The following is a 19,379-nucleotide window of genomic DNA, read 5'->3' on the forward strand; positions in this document are numbered from 1 at the left end:
TATTTTGACGGAAGCTCACTAATAACAAGTATGACGGATAACTGGTAAAAAACGTTACATTAAGGTGCAATTATTTATATTAATTGGAATTAATAGGGTATTTAACAGGAGTTGATTTTTCAATTTAAGTTTCGAAATAAGTCAGTTTCTGGTTCCAGTTAGTAGGAAAATATTTCATCCCTCATAATTAATCTGTATATTTTTAGACCTAATTCTGTATAAGATCGTAAACCTCAGCTCTGTAACAGACCATACGTGTCAAAAGACAAAAATATACAATATTTGTTTGATTTGAATTTTCTTGCAAAGCTACACGAGAATATCTGCACCTGTCCTTAATCTAGCAGGGTAAGACTAGAGGAAGGCAGCTAGTCATCAACACCCATACCCGACTCTTGGGCTACTCTTTTACCAACGAATAGTGGGATTGACTGTAAATTATAACACTTCCACGGCTGAAAGAACAAGCACATTTAGTGTAAAGAGGATTCGAGCCCATGACCCTCGGATTACGAGTCGAGTGCCTTAACCACCTGGCCATGCCAGGCCGCCCACCTTCAGACTAATGGGTGATATTAGAATCAAAACTATTTGACTGATTTCTCGTTCCTTAACCTTTAAATTACTGATGGAGTTTGAAAGGCTTTTAAAAATAATATTTATATATGATATATATATTTATACATGATATTGCTTGTAAACTTATGATTTTTTTAGTTACAGTGTTTTTAATAATAAATAAATTCCCTTACAAATAAATGTTAACCAAAATATCATAAATATTTAAATTAATCCCTCTAGTTAAAAACGGACACCCCTATTTATTTTACATAAAAAATAAGTTTCTTTGCCCTGAGTGTTACAACAGATAAAAACATATATTTACTCAATACCAGGTAGTCCATTCCTCGTAGGTTAACAGTATGTTTGAGGACGTAATGCTGAAATTCAGAGTTCGATTACCTGTAAAGTAACACTTTCCGATAAAAAAAAACAACTTAATATCATTTAATAAGTAGAAACCATTGGTAGCGATAATTTAAAAAAGTCGGTAATTACAAGTAGAATAGTGGTCATTAAACAATCAACTTAATACATGTATGTAACATTGCCATAGCAACAAGTATTTGCTATGACTCAGGTTTTTCATAATTCGTGGCAAATTGCCAAAATTCAATGGCACAGTCGAACGTGCAACTTCTCTACAACTATCATAGATGACGAAATTTCAAAAGGCCGCCAGCATTCACCCGTATAATATAAAAGAAAAAATCGTCTTTAGTAGGTATAAATATGTTATATTATTATAATTTATTCACGCTTGCATCGCATGAAATACCATCTCAAGCTGTTGATATGCAATTGTATTCAACACGATGATAATAGTGCAATACTAACCGAAAATAAAGAATTCATAAAAAGCAAATACAGTATTAAAGACTTTTATTTGTTATTGTATCTCTGTATAAAGTTAAGTGACTGTTTCAAATGCGCATCATATGTGATTTATAACGTACTAATACATATATTGCTACAAATTCTTCCTACATTTTTATATAAAAATATGTGTTTTTTTTAATTAAGCACAAAGCTACACAATGGGCTATCTGCGTTCTGTTCACCACAGGTATCGAAACACGGTTTTTAGCAATGTAATTCCGCAGACATGTCGCTGTGCCACTGGGGAACAAAAACCGGAAGAAAATTGGAAACCATATTCATCGAGCAAAAAAAAATCCCTCATGTTTATCACCATTGCGACTTAAAAAAATAACAACACAGTATATCTACACAAAACACGGTAATTTTAAACAACCAAACCTGAAGAAACACAAAACAGTTCTACTTTGAACCAACACTCTAGATTATCAACATATCTTTACTAAACTGTCGGGCCTGGCATGGCCTAGCGCGTTAAGGCGTGCGCTTCGTAATCTGAGGATCGCGGGTTCGCGCCCGAGTCGGGGCCAAACATGCTCGCCCTCCCAGCCGTGGGGGCGTTATAATGTGACGGTCAATCCCACTTTTCGTTGGTAAAAGAGTAGCCCAAGAGTTGGCGGTGGGTGGTGATGACTAGCTGCCTTCCCTCTAGTCTAACACTGCTAAATTAGGGACGGCTAGCACAGATAGCCCTCGAGTAGCTTTGTGCGAAATTCCAAAACAAACAAACAATACTGAACTGTAAAGCAGTCTCTGTTCATGTGACCTCTTTGTTCTATACTGTAAACATTCCTGTGTCTGTGTGAGCTACTTATAGCCGATGGTGATATAATCTTGTCGAAACGTTGTACATTAAAACAAAGTTTTCTTCATTACTCATTCGAGCCGTTTCCAAACTTTTATATACGGCCATGTTCTTACTGCTTTACTATGTTCTACTTAAGAATGATTACCTGTCTTTAAAATTCCATGAATTATTCGTGTTTATTTAAATAATTATTATATGTGAGTCACAGACAGTCCACAAGTCATTCGAACAATGATAGAGTATCAGACAAAATGAATATATTATTTATGCTAATACCATTAAAAGATAGGAAAAGAAAAATAATTAATCATATTAATTTTAGATTAAGGTTATGGATCAACGTCGTTATGGGCCAAATACTTTTGGACAATTCCAACCATCTACAAATTATATTATCATTACCTTCTATAATGGTACGTAACCACCAACGTGTCTGTTTTGTTTAGGTTCGTTCTGTCTTTTAGTATTGTTTGATTAGGATGATGTACTGTTTTTGCCTGGTCAATTTCATTGATCATACGAGGAACCTATCAGTTACGGTAAATCGTAAACTAATGATGGATGACTCAGTGATAGCTGTAATAATTTTAGAAACATGAACATTTAACGCATTTTCAACTCAACGTGTATTACAAAGAAACATTGGCGTTGTTCAAGTATGTCACCCTAAAATGATTGGAAATAGGTGTGGCGCAAACTCTAAAATTATGGTCTTCAATAATTGTGTATCCTGTCATTACACGCGCACAGATTCAACCAAACGAGCGAATCAGTCAAAATAAAGTATTTCCGCGGCAAACCAAGAAATACGAATGTAAAACGTATTACCAGAAATATTGAGTAAACAGGTAAGTCAGTGATATTTCATTCATCTATTGGCTCCGCGGTTTCGCCTATCTTGTTTTTTACTGAAATGGCAAGGTTTCACTGATTTTCATAAGTAGTTTGTTTATTTTTTGAATTTCGCACAAAGCTACACGAGGGCTATCTCTGTTAGCCGTCCCTAATTTAGCAGTGTAAGACTAGAGGGAAGGCAGCTAGTCATCACCACACACCGCCAACTCTTGGGCTACTCTTTTACCAACGAATAGTGGGATTGACCGTAAAATTATGACGCCCCCACGGCTGAAAGGGCGAGCATGTTTGGTGTGATGGGAATTCGAACCCGCGACCCTCAGATACGCCTTAACCCACCTGGCCATGGCGGGCCCATTCATAAGTTGATTATTCAATCATTAAACTTATATTTATCTACAAACGTTATAATTTTAATACTGTCACCATTTTTCAAAATTACAAATGATTATGAACAATCGAATGTTGAGTAAACATAAAATAAAAGTCACGTGTGACATTCACTTAAAAATACCTTAAACTTATACATTTACACCAAAACTTTTTATTCTGAGCTTTCCTTATCTTATGCTTGAAAGACTGTTTATGTTCTATCTTACAATACACATCTACGTTGCAGTAGCTGGAACATTCGAAGAGCTATCTTTCTGAGAGAAAACAAAATCAGTTCCTATAATTCTTCTTTACGATTCACTTATAAATTAAATATACTATTACATCATCTCTATATTGAGAAAACATTATATCCATCTATCGCATAATTTAAATGCACATTTCTTTAAATATTCATACACATTATAATAATATGTTAGCTCCAGATGTCGTAGGGGCGCACGCAGATTTAGCTGGGAAGGTGGCTGCTCAAAAATCATTTGTTTATGATACTTATATTACGTCCATTTTATATATTATGAGTATTTAGTACTGAAAACGCTAATTTGTAAAAATAAATCAATTAATAACAACAATAACATTACTATAAATTTGTAGGTTGATGTAAGTTACATCCACTTATAATTTCTTTATTATTAATAATTACAATATAAATAGTGAAAAATTAAAGGGTAAATTATTTGGTATAGGATATCCTACACGTATTTAAGTTTTGAGTAATATAAACTGCATTTTATTTGTAATGCAAACCATATACCACATACATTTTATACGTAGATGTAACTACGAGGAACGCTTATGGTTCGTTAAAAATAATGATTAACAACTATTGTAGCTTAATAAAAATGACCTTTCTTGTTTGTTTGTTTGAGAAGTGGAAATCGTATTTCCCGCGGGGGGTTAGGTGGTCTTTTGAACCTCTCGATTCCTCAGCCTGTGCCCTTGTATCGATTGTCAACTATCCAAGTTTTGAGGGTCTCTCGGCTTGTATTATGTTAAAAGCTAAATCTTACAGACCGTATATTGGTGCTAATACTTTTAATGGTGGTGGTGCTATGTCAAATGATAAACACGATAAATTGTACAATGGTGCTAATGGCTTTATGCGTCATGATAAAAGCAAAACTTGGTATGCTGTATGTTGATGCTAATGGCTTTATGCGTCATGATAAAAGCAAAACTTGGTATGCTGTATGTTGATGCTAATGGCTTTACAAAGATACCACATTATAAATTAAACCCGATAGAGTTTTCTTATAAAAACTGAGTATCACATACAGTTGTGGTCTGCATGTTTACAGCTAGCCAGTACTTAATACGTCTTTAGAACCCCTGATTACTGGCGTTTTAATGTTAAACTTCTCTAACAATCTAAGCATGCTAATGATGTTTGGAACATTTAAATTTTTTGCCAATTAAACAAATTTTTATTCAAATCTCAGAACATGGTGCAATTTCCTAAATTCTAAAGGTTCGTGTTAAAATTCATGCTCGACTATTCAGAGTTAAATAAATGTGAAACGTTTGAAAAGTAAACTCACATCTCACTAGAACGTAGCCACTGATATGAATTAAGGATATTTTGGGGACAATTTTTAAACAGCAAAAGCCATGTTAAGCTTACCCATGGAAAAAGAAAGACTATACACATTGTATAGAATGATCATTATTATATCAATACATAGAAATGCAGTACAAAATTTATGGTACAAATATTCCAATAATTTAATATCAAAAACATTGTAAGACAATGCAATAAATTTAACGTTTATATTTATTTGCAAAATTATTTGTTTCCATTTATGATTGTATTTTCACAATGTTTTTTTCTACAGGATGGCCCGTAAGTCCCTACCCATCCATATGTTGTGTCTAAACAACGTTATAATACTAATGATGAGTTGAAGGCAGCTGTTACTGCGGCATTTGGAACAATAACCCCTTCTATGTTGAGGAAAATGTCTTACAGAACACGGCGTCACATAATATTATGCAGCGAGAATGAGATAATATGAATACCCATGCATAAGATATATGGATGGGTAGGGACTTACTGGGCCACCCTGTACACAACTTTCTAGTTAGGGTTATAAAATTGTTACTAAGATCTAGTATTGACTATAGGTTTTAAAGGTTAATTTGTACTTACTGAAATTTTCAATGACGGATGCTAATTGAAAAGAGAACAGATTCCTTTCTTCTTCTTCTTTTCAAGGTGTACTGTTGATCCGGGAAAGTTTAAACGTGTTTAACTTTTTTCTTCCGATCCGAAGATTTACACAGTTCAAATCTCTTTGTCAGATCTTTACATTGGCACACAATGCAAATACACGCAGGAAGAAATTACATTGAATAAATACAAAAGAAAAATCTGAAAATTCTGGTGTCGTTTTCTGTTTTAGGAAGACACTTTTTGTTTATATGTATAACCAGTCTGAATTTTTTGTAAGAATTTGACTCTCCTCTCAAAAGAAAATCCTTCTTTGCTTCTCTTTGTAGACAACTAGTGAAGGTGTTAAGAAAAAAACCATTTGTTATGGGAAACTGTCTGTTTGTTTTATCCTGTAGGCAACGAATGAAAATGCTTGGAAGAACCACATTGTTGCAAGAAAACCTATTGATAATTATTAAGAATATGGATGTTAATAAGATCTCGTACAATTGTTACTTTTAGTTTGAGTGAATGACCTAATACTAACGTAATACCATGAGTGTTTCCCCATCTCTTCCTTGTTTTTATCTCCAGATTAAAAATATTTCGTCCACTCTTCAGATATTGCTCTTAGCAAAACGTGCAGTGTTACAGCTTAGAATCAAATAATTGTTCTAACTGTGGGTATCTTGAGTGTAACTAGGATTTTTAGTGTGTATTAGGTTTAGCTGCCGGCAAGGACTCGCAAACAACTCTATACTGTAACCTTTTAAATTCACACAAGTCAGGCAGGTGCTAGTTATGAAAGCGCTCATGCACAACAACGGCTTCGTTTCCAACCAAATATATTCCCTACTGGTATTTCAGAAACTTTTCACACCAAACTATGTGAGTCTGAGCAAACATGTAATTACAAAAGACTCACAACGGTTTCTGATCGCTGCTTTTTCCCAACAATATAACGACTATTCCGTTCAGTGAATGGAGGAATAACGTAAACAACCATATACTGAAAAGACCGAGTCCAGGCTTGGGGCAGAACAAGTACCACGTTCATAACACCGTTACAATATTACGGAAACATCTCATCACCATCCAGATCATATCTGTGTCACAGTAGTACTTGATGAAAAACTAGGTATAATACCCATATAAAATAATTCATTCTTTTCTCATCATTCATTTTAGATTCAGCGAACATGAAACTACTTTAATTTTAATTAAAACACGAAAAATATTTTGTTTTTCTTTGAAATATTTCAACGCATGTTGGTTAAAATAAAAAAGAAGCAACTGTTTAATTACAGCATTCAGGATGATAGTGCTTGAAGTGAGTTTCTACATAATGATTTTAACAAAGCACTTCTTTCTCAGCCTTGTTGTGAGACTCCTGACTCATCTTTATGATTTCGAGCTTTCTTCCAGAGGAATCTAACTAAATCGTTCAAAAGGAATTCGTATCTAAGTGATGGATAATTAATTCTTACGTTTTTGTTTGAAACTTGAACCTACTCATATATTTATCATACAGAGACGTATAATAGAGAACTGTGTAGAAGTTGCTGAAACTTAACTATAATTAAATGTATCGGCCCGGCATGGTCAGGTAGGCTAAGGCGTTCGACTCGTAATCTGAGGGTCGTGGATTCGAATCCCCGTCACAACAAACATGCTCAACCTTTCAGCCGTGAGGGTGTTATAATGTACGATAGATCCCACTATTCGTTGGTTAAAGAGTAGCCCAAGAGTTGGCGGTGGGTGATGATGACTAGCTGCCTTCCCTCTAGTCTTACACTGCTAAATTAGGGACGGCTAGCGCAGATAGTCCTTGAGTAGCTTTGCGCGAAATTCAAAACAAACAAACAATTAAATATATTGTAAAAAAGCCAGTTTGAGAGTAATACCTGGTTTCTGTTTTGACCTTCCCCGAACTGTTAATTTAATTCAGTAGTTTTCCAAGTTATTTTCTTAGCCGTCTCCTTTCAATAATTAATCTATCTTTCTACGGACCACAGATTGACAACCGTTAATCTAATACAGTCAATTTTGTCTGATTTGTAGTTTATTAATAACATTTTATTTGTCCATAAATCACCAACTACCCAATATAAGTTTGAATGTCCTGCAGCACCAATCAGTTTTCTTCCTTATAACCCGTTTGTTTTTGTCTGGAACACACTTTCCACCTCCATATGAGATCGTAACATTTTAATTTATATCGTATCGCTATTTTAGTTCAAGATGAAATGCTTTGTATTACATAAAAAAAATCATTCATTGTTATGCCAGTTTATATGCTAAATATGTTTTGCAAGTTATATATATATTAGTATACATATTACAAGTGGTTAAAACATCTGTACATTATACAGAACGTAGCATTCTGATATAATTTTATAGCTACGTGTCTCTTCACAATTTCAACTAACTGGTACTAGATGAAAGACTGGTGCCCTAACTAAACGTACATAATTATGTTTTTTTATGATTAGGATGAGTGTTAGTTCCCAAAGGTTGTAATAAAGAAATTACTTTTTTACGAAAACATATTAGTTCACTGTATTTTTGTGTTCGAAAAAAAAGGTGTATGTTTGAAAACATTATTTATTTTTCAAGCGGTTATATTTCCTATAAAAATATTTCTGTGCTATTTTAACACTAAATAACACTCAGAAAGTATCCCTATGGGCCAGCCGTACTTTTACAGGCTTACAACGACTCTCCACTGTGGCTACAGCAGATAGCCCAATGTTGTTTTGCTCTAAAACAAACACAGAAATACCAAGAACAGCAAATACCGGTAAAAACATTACATTTCATCAGTAACCATACAATTGTTGTTGTTTTTAAGTTACTTAATTCAAGAATGAATTTAGTGTTATCTTTTCCTAATGGTTTTATTATTACATTTCCGATAAGTTAGTTAAAAGCAAACGTGAATACAGCAAGGTTAGAAACTAAATAACTGAGTAAGAGTCGTTATAATGTGGTATTTAATGTAACCTGATAGACGTAGTGTGCTATTATATTCACAACAATACTGAAACTAAACATAACTACGTTTGAAGCATACACCATTTATAAGAATTTATTATTCTAGTCTACTTCACCAATAAAACCATACAGTGGTTATTTGTATTTTTAAAGTTATTCAAAATATTTTGTAAGGAACACATTATACATTCTACAGAATTACACGTTTGTCTTTGTTTGTTGGATTTTGCTAGCTGTCCCAAAGTTTGAAATGATGCAATTTGAAGGACGGTTGCTAGAGGCCACCAAACCTTAGTGTGATTTGACAGTCACGCTTATAACGTTCCTATGTCTCAAACGGATAAGTCTGAAGCAGGAAAATTCCTTCAATACATTACATGGCTATGCTCTGCATCATTTTTATCAAATTCCACACTTACTGAAAAACACGTAACAATGTGTGATCTAGATAATATCATTTCGTGTCTGTTAATTCATAATGTAGTTTATATCTAATTATTGCCTGTATAAATTACTTTTATACAAAAATAACTTTAACTCAAGAGCTACAAAAATCTGTAAAATCATTTTTTTAAACTTTGTATCATGGATGTGTAGCTATTATTTTCTAAGACTTTTGAACAATTTAATATAATATTTATAACTGTTTCTGCTCAGCCAACTAGTGGAGCGTGATTGAAATTAAGATACTTCTAAGAAGTAAACACATTTTGAGTTATCAATGTTTTCCTGGTAACGTTCTACGGAGCAACATCAGAATTGTAGACAATCAGTCTTTTCTTTTCTTTCCTTCACTTCTTGTGATGTTATTCGAGTGACCCATTTGGCAACATGTTTAAAAATTTGCTTTCTTAATCGAACGAAAATCCTAATAAGATACGTAAAAGCGTTATCCATTGGTCCCCGAGAGTCAATTTTGCATTCGTCACACAGTTTTGAGGAACATAGAATAGTTTTCTATTGGATCATAAAAAAATAAAATGTCAATACTTACTTCATCTACAAGCTGTGCTCGTGCTTTTTTTTTTCCACATTATTACATCAAATTCAGTAAAATCATACACAGCTTGGGGTAAAAGTTACAATAGGGTTGTTGTATTTGCTATTTATGAACAGTAATAAAGAAAACATTACGAAGATAATTGAAACAAATTTAATTATTATATGTTTGAGCGTAATGGTTAAAAATTGAATATGTTCTAAAGGAATTTTTTTTTTCGGGCAAAGCTACACGAGGGCTATCTGCACTAGCCGTCCGTAATTTAGCAGTGGAATACTAGAAAGAAGGCAGCTAGTCATCATCACCCATTGCCAACTCTTGGGTTACTTTATTACCGATGAATAGTGGGATTGAGTGTAACATTATGACGCCCCCACGGCTAAAAGGGCGCGCATGTTTGATGCGGCTGGGATTCAAACCGGCGACCCTCAAATTACGAGTAAAACGCTTTAACTCACTGGGCCATGCCGGTAGCTGTATATTAATTTTTCCCTACGTATCTTATATTTTCAAATCAGTATAAAAGTGAAATCTTCGCGTGGTCCTGATCGATGGAATTCAAACTTACTTTAAATATTTTACCTGTTCAGTTCCAGTCAAGGACTGGCATGTCCTAGTGGTTAGAGCGGTCGACATGTAATTCGAGGGTTGCCGAATATGCAATTTCCCGAGTGACACAGAGATATGCCTGCGGACTTATACTACTAAAACCCGGGTTTCGATATCCGTAGTGGGAAGAACACAGATAACCTTTGTGTAGCTATGTGCTTAATTTCAAACAAACAAAATCTACACTAGCCGTCCACAATTTAGCAGTGTTAGACTGAAGGGAAGGCAGCTAGTCATCTCAGCCCACCGCTAACTCTAAGGCTACTCTATTACAAACGAATAGGGGGACTGACCGTCACTTTACAACGCTCCTACGGCTGAAAGCATGTTTGATGTGACGGGGATTCAAACCCGCAACCCTCAGATTACGTTTCGAGCATCTTAACTACATGGCTGTGATGAAAGTATCGAATGTAATTGTGAAACTGAAAAATATACCTGTTGATATACAAACAAACCTACCCTTTCTGAAATTAAATCTTAACATGGATGCAAACCTCTCAATCACATAATAAGAAGGTCGTTAACTCAGTCGTATTCTGTTTCATACAGTGTATTTTCAGTAATTTTTCAACTTTTATCATTTTCACCAAATTTCTCACTCTAAGACAGTTTAATTGATATTTTAGCTGCAAGATAGCGGCTCATAGAATGGCTCTAAATTTTTCAAGTTACAAACGTTTAGCCCACAGTTCCGTCATACCTTGACCGATTTGAGATCTAATTACACTTTTGGACTCACGAATCCTTTCGAATGATTTGTTTGATCTGCCTAAAAGAATTTCAGTTTGAGGATAGGGCGGTAGAGATCGAATCAGGTATACGCTTGCCCCATGCATGGTATTGCTGGAGCCTCAAATTATAGCTAACAAAAAGGGAGAGAAAGGTCTCGCAATTAATTTACTATTTTCGTGTCTAAAAGAATTTCAAATACCGAGGGTATTGAGGATTCATTCTTGTTTGATTAACCATCTCTTTCCAAAATATCTATCGGCCTCCCTCTCCAAATAGCAATGTTTAAACTGACACCGTAACTGCTACTTTTTACAAATTATGAAGCATATTTTTAATAGAAAATTTGCATGCCCACTTTAACCTTTCGTTCACTGTTCGATATGAACCTCAGAAATACAAACGATATTGATTTCACTTATTATGACGTAGCTGCTCCGCTATGAAAGATTTTTCCTTTTTCCGTATCAATGAAACAGAAATACAATGTAAAAACATATTTGTCCAGTTTTGTTGTATTTACACACAATTTTTCATTTCCGTGTAGACATACTCGCTTGACACACAGAGGAGACAGAGTTCAGGAGTTTCCGTAAGGGAGAGGGACAGATCCAAACCCACATATCTCTCCTCTGAGGATCCTAAGGGTACATTCCACATTTAAGGACAATCGGTCAAGCGGTTCGCAAATTACAAGCAGACAAACATACATATAGAATTAAGTCAAATAACGGTATATGTTTAATAAAATATGATAAATACGCTATATATATTCTATACTTCAACTGATCCATAAAAAGTATTTTAGAACAATGAGAATTCATATGCAAAGTTGACTTTTAAGTAAGTAAAATATGTTTTTATGTATCTTTTAATGCTATCTTGTAGTGTAAACTTATATTGTCTAAATATTATATTACATACAAAATATAATATTGCATATAAAAGATATCTAAACTACTTATACCTATAAACATAAAGACAGAATTACACAGTGCATTGGGACATGCAACTCTTGACTTACTTGACTATTTACGGCTATAAACATAAAGACAGAATAACATAGAACAGATATGACCCTATTTCTCTCTCTGACTCGTTTCCTAACACAATTCAAGTCCCATAGGAGCATGGCAGTAAGTCTGAAGGATCATAATGCTAAAATAGAGTTTCGATACTCCTGGTGGTCACAACATAGGTAGCTTTGTGTTTGAGTTCAAACGACGACAAAACCTAGCACAGTTCAAATGAATGTTTCAATAGATATTTATACGCACTCCCTGGTTATTTTATTTTATGTTTCTTAAAATAATAAATATATTTATGTCGTAATTCCCCAGGTGAAAATGTTTTTGTATATACAATTCACTTACCTACATAGAGATTTGGACCGACATCTCATTTGCCAACATTTTTCACAAACTACTTTAACATGTAGTTTAAACTATTATAACGGCTTAAACGATATTGCTACTCACAAGATCCACAAATATACGGATGTTTTATAATTTAACGCCTTTGGTAAACGCTCATTAATTAAATCACATTTTTTGTCTTTTCTTGAAAACCGTATCCTTAATAGAATGAAGGGAAACGGTGCCTTGTTCAACTAAGTATTCTTACAAGCTTAACCGTGCTGTAATTAAAGGGAACTGAAAACGTGAGAATTTATGAAACGTAAGTCAGCTACTGTAACTACATCATGTAAAACATAAAATGTTCTCTTCTTCTTTCTTTTTTAACTGTAAGCCATGGTTTCGGATGGTGCAACTTACGTAAACGTGTTGTGTTATGATTATCGGAGCATCAAAGTGCACTGAGACATGCATCTCTTGAATTACTTGCTTTACAAATGTGCAGTTCAAGGCTCATATACGACATTGATTTTACGTAAATAAACCATATAAAGATCACGCTTCAATGCCAACTTCGGCCTTAATAGTGATATTTTGTCTTTATTTTGGCAGCATATAAATTAAATTTGTACGGACTGATAATTGAAGCATATCTTTCTCATTGTTTTTATTTTAAACATTTATTGAGAAAGCAGGTGAGTTATAATAATAAATGTTGTTTGTTTTTTTCAAAATATTTTTTTTTATAATTGATTATTTGAGACTTTCAAAACCTGATTCCACATAATGTTTATTCCAAATCTTGACCAGTGAGATTTTTTATTATTATTATTGTCATAGTCCTTGTGTAATGTCAGGGTGAATGCAACGGGAAATTTAAGTACAATACTTTATAAATCTAACCTTGAAATGTGTAAAATAAAAACACTAGTCACATTTAAATAAAGATGAGAATCTTACCAACCAGTTAGTGTATATTATAATTTCATTCATGTTTTATGTCGTTGTTTTTTTATATGGGAATATTGAATGCAGTATCTCAAACAAGCTGTTTAGTGTCATTAGGCGAAATGTTTAAATAACAAATAATACTTAATTAAAGACCATTTAGTTAGATTAACAGAAGAAATTGTTGATAGTTCTAATAAACGAGAATGCGCTGTCGCTTGCTTTCTCGATTTTGAGAAGGCATTCGACACTGAATGGCATTAACGGTATCCGGTTCCAAATGCAAGAAATGGGACTACCGCGGGGAAGTATTCGCTGGCTGTTAGACTTTCTGGAAAACAAAATATGTGGAGTCAATGTTGAAAGGATCTTCTCAGAGTGTTTTACTCCAGAAGTTGGTGTCTCTCAAGGAGGGGTGGTTAGCCCTATCCTATTCATCATTTACGTGAATAATATGCCTCTAAAAGATCCAAATAATGGACACTCCTCACAAGTTGCCGACGGTGTAGCAGTCTGGAAAATTGCACCAACACCAGCAATTGCAGCCACAAACGTACAACCACGTGAATAAGTGAATATTGTCAACAATATAGAATCAAAATAAACACAACTAGTAGTATTCACAAAGTTAACTAAACATAAAAAAGCACAACCTCAGATTTATATTTAATTTTTATATTTATATTTTTATATTTAATTTTTAGGACTAACATTTGACTCCAAGCTAACATGGGTAAATAACATAAACAATATTAAAACAAAAATTTGGCGAAGAACAAACTGTGGTAGGAGTCTAACTGGTAAAAATAGTGGAGCAGATAACATTATAAAAATATATAAAACATACATTAGACCCGTCATTGACTAAGCAACCCTTGCATGGATAAAACGTAAGTAAAAAACTACTACAAACAAAACTACATATAATACAAAATACACTACTGACAATAGCTTACAGAGTACCCAGAACTACATCTTCAGAATCCATGCATAAATACGAACACATAGAAATAATAGCAGATACACTCCTACATAGTACAATAAATTATTTTAACAAAAATTGGATAAAAGATGAACTAGTAAGCGAACTAGACAGATACTGTACACATGATGAGGATAGTCCTAAACACCCTTCCTTAGTAAATACATATTTTCAAAATAAAAGAAAGAGGCCACCTATCAACTAGACTGCACATTAATTTAGGGGTTAGCTAATAAACATTGAAAGTTTTTTATGTAAATGTTTTTCAGGTAATACCTATCTAATGAAAGTGCAAATAATTATGGAACTATAACGAGAAATGATTTATTTGCACCAAGTGTTATGTGTAGATAGTGAATGGACATTGTCCTGATAGGGGCCTGAATAAGTGCAGGTTACTCTGGCCCTCATATATGGTAATATATGAATACACTTGACAGATGCTGAAACAAATACAAAGGAAGAAGAGGTTGGCGAAACCGGACTTCCCGGGTATATAAACACAAATACCCAAATAACCATAAGAGAGGGAGAGAAGCCAGGAGTTAGTGTGCGGTTCGTTGTATGTATTGTATAATTTTAAGATTTTGACGCACAATTCTAAACTGCTTAATTAGCAGCTTAATAAAAGTAATTCCTGTTTTCAATTTTGTTTTTAAATTGAAATTCTTGTTGACTAAGACTAACCAACTATTGTGAAGACTCTCTATAACAACTGTAGATGGATCCTTATGACGGAACACGTTATCAGTGAGATCCGTTATAAGGATGTTCTGTCAAACTGCAGCATAAAGTACACCTGACACATTCATTTACACCTCATTCAACCCTCAAGTTGCTAAGCGGCGGTAATTTAGAATAACCAAATTTTATTTGCTAATTAGTTTAATCGGTTAAGATGGTGGAGTTTCATTGGTCAGTCACTAAATTATCGTAACTGAGTGGATAAATAAAAATCTCGATTAATTAAATAACACTCCCAATTCCCACTATTTAATTAACTTTTACCCAAATATATAATTTTGGGGCCTTTAAGAGATTCGCTTTACACTGAGACCCACGTTGCAACGAGGCTTCATTGTATTTTTACAGAGCATCTATTCCTACCATATTGGCTTATCAAAACATTGCTTATCAGATTTCTTGGAAGCAATCAGAGAAACGGCTACAAATTGCAATCGGAACTAAACGTCGAGCAGACGTGTTAGCAAATGCCAGCTTTAATTGAAATCGAGCTGCCTAACACATGTTTCGTATTTAAAAACTAGCCGGCTGTGGCAATTCTGAAAATTCCATAATACGGACTCTAGTTGAAACACAACAATTTGTTAAATGTACAACTATAAATATTCTCAGCATCGAGTCTTTTTAGTCAAATATTGATAACATTCAATTTATTGACTTGTCAATTATTGATTTGTTTACTTTGAAAATTAGCTAAGGTTCAAACAACGAAAAATTTTAACGACATCTTCTCAATGACATTTTATTTTGTAGTCTTTTAAATCCTTGTTTACTTTGGTTTGGTTTGTTTAAAATTTCGTGCAAAACTACACGAGGGCTATCTGCGCTAGCCGTCTCTAATTTAGCAGCGTAAGACTAGAGGGAAAGCAGCTAATCATCACCATTTACCGCCAATTCTTGGGCTGCTCTTTTGCCCACAAATGGTGGGATTGGCCGTCAAATTATAACACCCCCACGGCTGAAAGGGCGAGCATGTTTGGTGTGACAGTGATTCGAACCAGCGACCCTGAGAATACGAGTCAAGTGCCTTAACCACCTGACCTTAAAGAGCATTATTAAGTCGTTTTGACAAATGTTAAATAACGGTCAACAGAATGTGACAAAATGCCTTAGTTCAGTGGTTTCCAAACGTTTCAGGTTCGCGTACCATTTTTTATGCAACCCCAATGTCTGCGGACTCGTACCGCTAGAAACCGGGTTTCGATACCCGTGGTGGGCAGAGCACAGATAGCCCAGTGTGTAGCTTTGTGCTAATTCCCAAAACAACCAATCACCCACTTTTTGTTTAATTTTTAACAATTACAAACTCTGGCCGAATTAAAAAAAGATAAAATCTAGAAACAAAAATTCGTATTTTTAACACTTGCCCATTAAAGCGAAGGATGCGATTGTTTTTTCTGGTACGATTGAAGAATACATGGTACCATTTTAGTCAGAGAATACTGGTGAGTCTATGTAAGTGGAAGGTGAGTCTGTAAGTGAGAAAAGTAGTTTGTATATGTACGTGGAAAGCTCAGATAGAGCTTATTACAAATTTATGATCTTTTTTTGTATTAATTATGTCGTGTATCACCGGTATTAGTTCCACGTATCACCAGTGGTACGCGTACCACAATTTGATAATCCCTGTCTAGTTGTTTATTGTTCGTAATCCAAAATATGGAAAACATTATATCATTATTAGAACAATGGTATCTTTAATCTATCAATTGAGACATGATGTGATATTATTTTGTTGCTTTTATATATACAGTAATTTAACAAAAACATTGTAAGCATTCGAATCGTTGTCTAACTTTTAAATCATAGTTTGTGATATTTTGTTACTTTTAGACATACAATAAGTTATAAAAACCATTGTAAACATTTGAATTGTTGTTTAACTTTTAAAACACGGTTTGTGATATTTTGTTACTTTTAGATTGATTTTTGTATCAAATATTAGCTCCTGCACACAGTAACATGCAAATATAAATATAGCTGTTTTAATAAAGTACCGGCACGGCATGGCCAGGTGGGTTAAGGCGTTCAACTCGTAATCCGACGGTCGCGGGTTCGAATCACCGTCGCACCAAACATGCTCGCCCTTTCAGCCGTGGGGGCGTTATAATGTGACGGTCAATCACACTATTCGTTGGTAAAAGAGTAGCCCAAGAGTTGGCGGTGGGTGGTGATGACACTTACACTGCTAAATGAGCGTTGGCTAGCGCAGATAGCCCTCGAGTAGCTTTGCGCGAACTTCAAAAACGTACAAACAAACAATTAATAAAGTACCAAAAATGAAAACATGGTGAAATTCTATTCATCCGAGAATCTAGTTAGCATTATAATTTAGATGGAATATGCTTACAGTAAACACTTATCCTAGGTTTATAGTATAAAAAAGTAACTTGATTATATATCTAAGCATAACTTAAGAAAACTTACCGTTTACTCTGCTGGAAGACCTAAGTGTACGACACACAGACACAGACGATTTATCTTTCAGTTCTTGCACGGCTTTGGCAAGTGCCGTTAACTTGGTTACACGTCACGGCATGACCTGTTCTTATAGTTTTATTTACAAATCATGAACTACGAAAAACTTCATCTTGTTAACTTTTGTCATACTTTTGTTGTTTTCCTGGACCTAAAAATGAAACTGTCTTCTGTTGACGATCACACACGATTTTCGTCTACACACTGTACTTTCTTCAGTATTAACACGATATTAACCAGCAAGTCCACAGGACAAAATATTGACAAATCAAAATAAATGCATGAAGAACGACTTCAATCAGTCAGTTTTCAAATCATAAATATGAAAAAAAAAAACTGGGATTTGGTGTATGAAAATTTGATGCTATTATTATTTACTTACGTGTAGGTAGCTGATAAATACTTATCCGAACTTTCCGCTAATTAAACTTGTAACAGGTGTAACATTTGTGAAACGACCCTAAAAGACGTCTGACCATTCTGAATTAGAATAATGTTATTCAAAATGCATAGCCTCGTTCTCAGAAAGTTTGAGCAGCGATAACACCACTGGGTGTGAAAGCTGGAAGAAATGGGACAGAAAGGACGTCTGTTGGAGGTAGAAATCTGGATTGTTCCACTTCAGTTGTAAATCAGCGAACTGTATACGCTGAAGTTAAATACACGTACAGACGCAGATCGACTAATAAGACAAACGATTTTTTTCTGCTACGTTCATTGAATACGAGGTTATGATCACTGCTTATACACGAAGATCGTTAGAAACAAACTGAAAATTAGCTGAGTCACTAAGAAACATTAAGTAATAAAGTAGTTGAACTGCTGTAAATATATATATATTTAAAATGATTGAGCATTTTTATATTTAAATACAATAAACCTGGTAATTTAAAAAATAAATTTATTTATATTACGGCAGTTTTGTACGTAGAAGTAAGATTAGTCAGCTCATAAACATGGAAAAACATTTTATTGTTGTTTTGAAGTAAGCACAAAGCCACTCAATGGGCTATCTGTTGTGCTCTCTAGACCACGAGTATCGAAACCCGAGTTTTAGCGTTGTAAGCTCGCAGACATACCGCTGAGTTACTGGGGGGCTGAAAAAAAGCATTTTAATACAACGTTTTGAATGAAAAAAAAAAGACAAGAAACGGCAAGACTCAAAACCACTTTTCTAATGACCGTAAAATGTAGCTTTTTTCTATTCTGTTGTATGACGCCCAGCATGGCCTAACGCGTAAGGCGTGCGACTCGTAATTCGAGGGTCGCGGGTTCGCGCCCGCGTCGCGCAAAACATGCTCGCCCTCCCAGCCGTGGGGGTGTATAATGTGACGGTCAATCCCACTATTCGTTGGTAAAAGAGTAGCCCAAGAGGTGGCGGTGGGTGGTGATGACTAGCTGCCTTCCCTCTAGTCTTACACTACTAAATTAGGGACGGCTAGGACAGATAGCCCTCGAGTAGCTTTGTGCGAAATTCCCAAACAAACAAACAAAACTGTTGTATTATGCAACTTTTAAACATGAATAAGTGAAACAAACCTTTGAGAGATTTGATTGCTTCACATAAACGAAATTTCTTGGAAACTTTTAAAGATATCTCTAATAAATTCAGAGAGGTGCTGTAAAAACTGGAGGAAAAGAGAATTAAGGTCATAGAAATAATCATTAGCCTTGTTTTTGTTTTTTGTCTTGTTTTTGAATTTCGCGCAAAGGTACTCGAGAGCTGTCTGCCCTGGCCGTCCCTAATTTAGCAGTGTACGACAAGAGGGTAGGCAGCTAGTCATCGCCACCAACTGCCAACTCTTGGGCTACTCTTTTACCAACGAATAGTAGGATTCACCGTAACATTATAACTCCCCCACGGCTGAAGGGGCGAGCATATTTGGTGT

General features: G+C 34.7%; 1 protein-coding gene across 4 annotated transcripts in view; it reads right to left on the reverse strand.

Annotated features, from left to right (window-relative positions):
• Positions 1-18,132, reverse strand: part of LOC143252597 (uncharacterized) — a 74,889-nt gene extending 56,757 nt beyond the window's left edge. For 2 of the 4 annotated variants that reach the window (XM_076505012.1, XM_076504975.1), the window contains exon 1: positions 17,440-18,131. The gene's annotated coding sequence lies outside the window, so the exon portion shown is untranslated. Of the gene's footprint in view, positions 1-5,645; positions 6,111-17,439 lie in introns of all 4 variants that reach the window. The other 2 variants (XM_076504978.1, XM_076504986.1) reach the window with 2 other exon arrangements.
• Positions 18,133-19,379: the final 1,247 nt, after the last annotated feature.

Source organism: Tachypleus tridentatus, chromosome 1 (assembly GCF_004210375.1).
Source record: "Tachypleus tridentatus isolate NWPU-2018 chromosome 1, ASM421037v1, whole genome shotgun sequence".
NCBI classification, from domain to species: domain Eukaryota; kingdom Metazoa; phylum Arthropoda; class Merostomata; order Xiphosura; family Limulidae; genus Tachypleus; species Tachypleus tridentatus.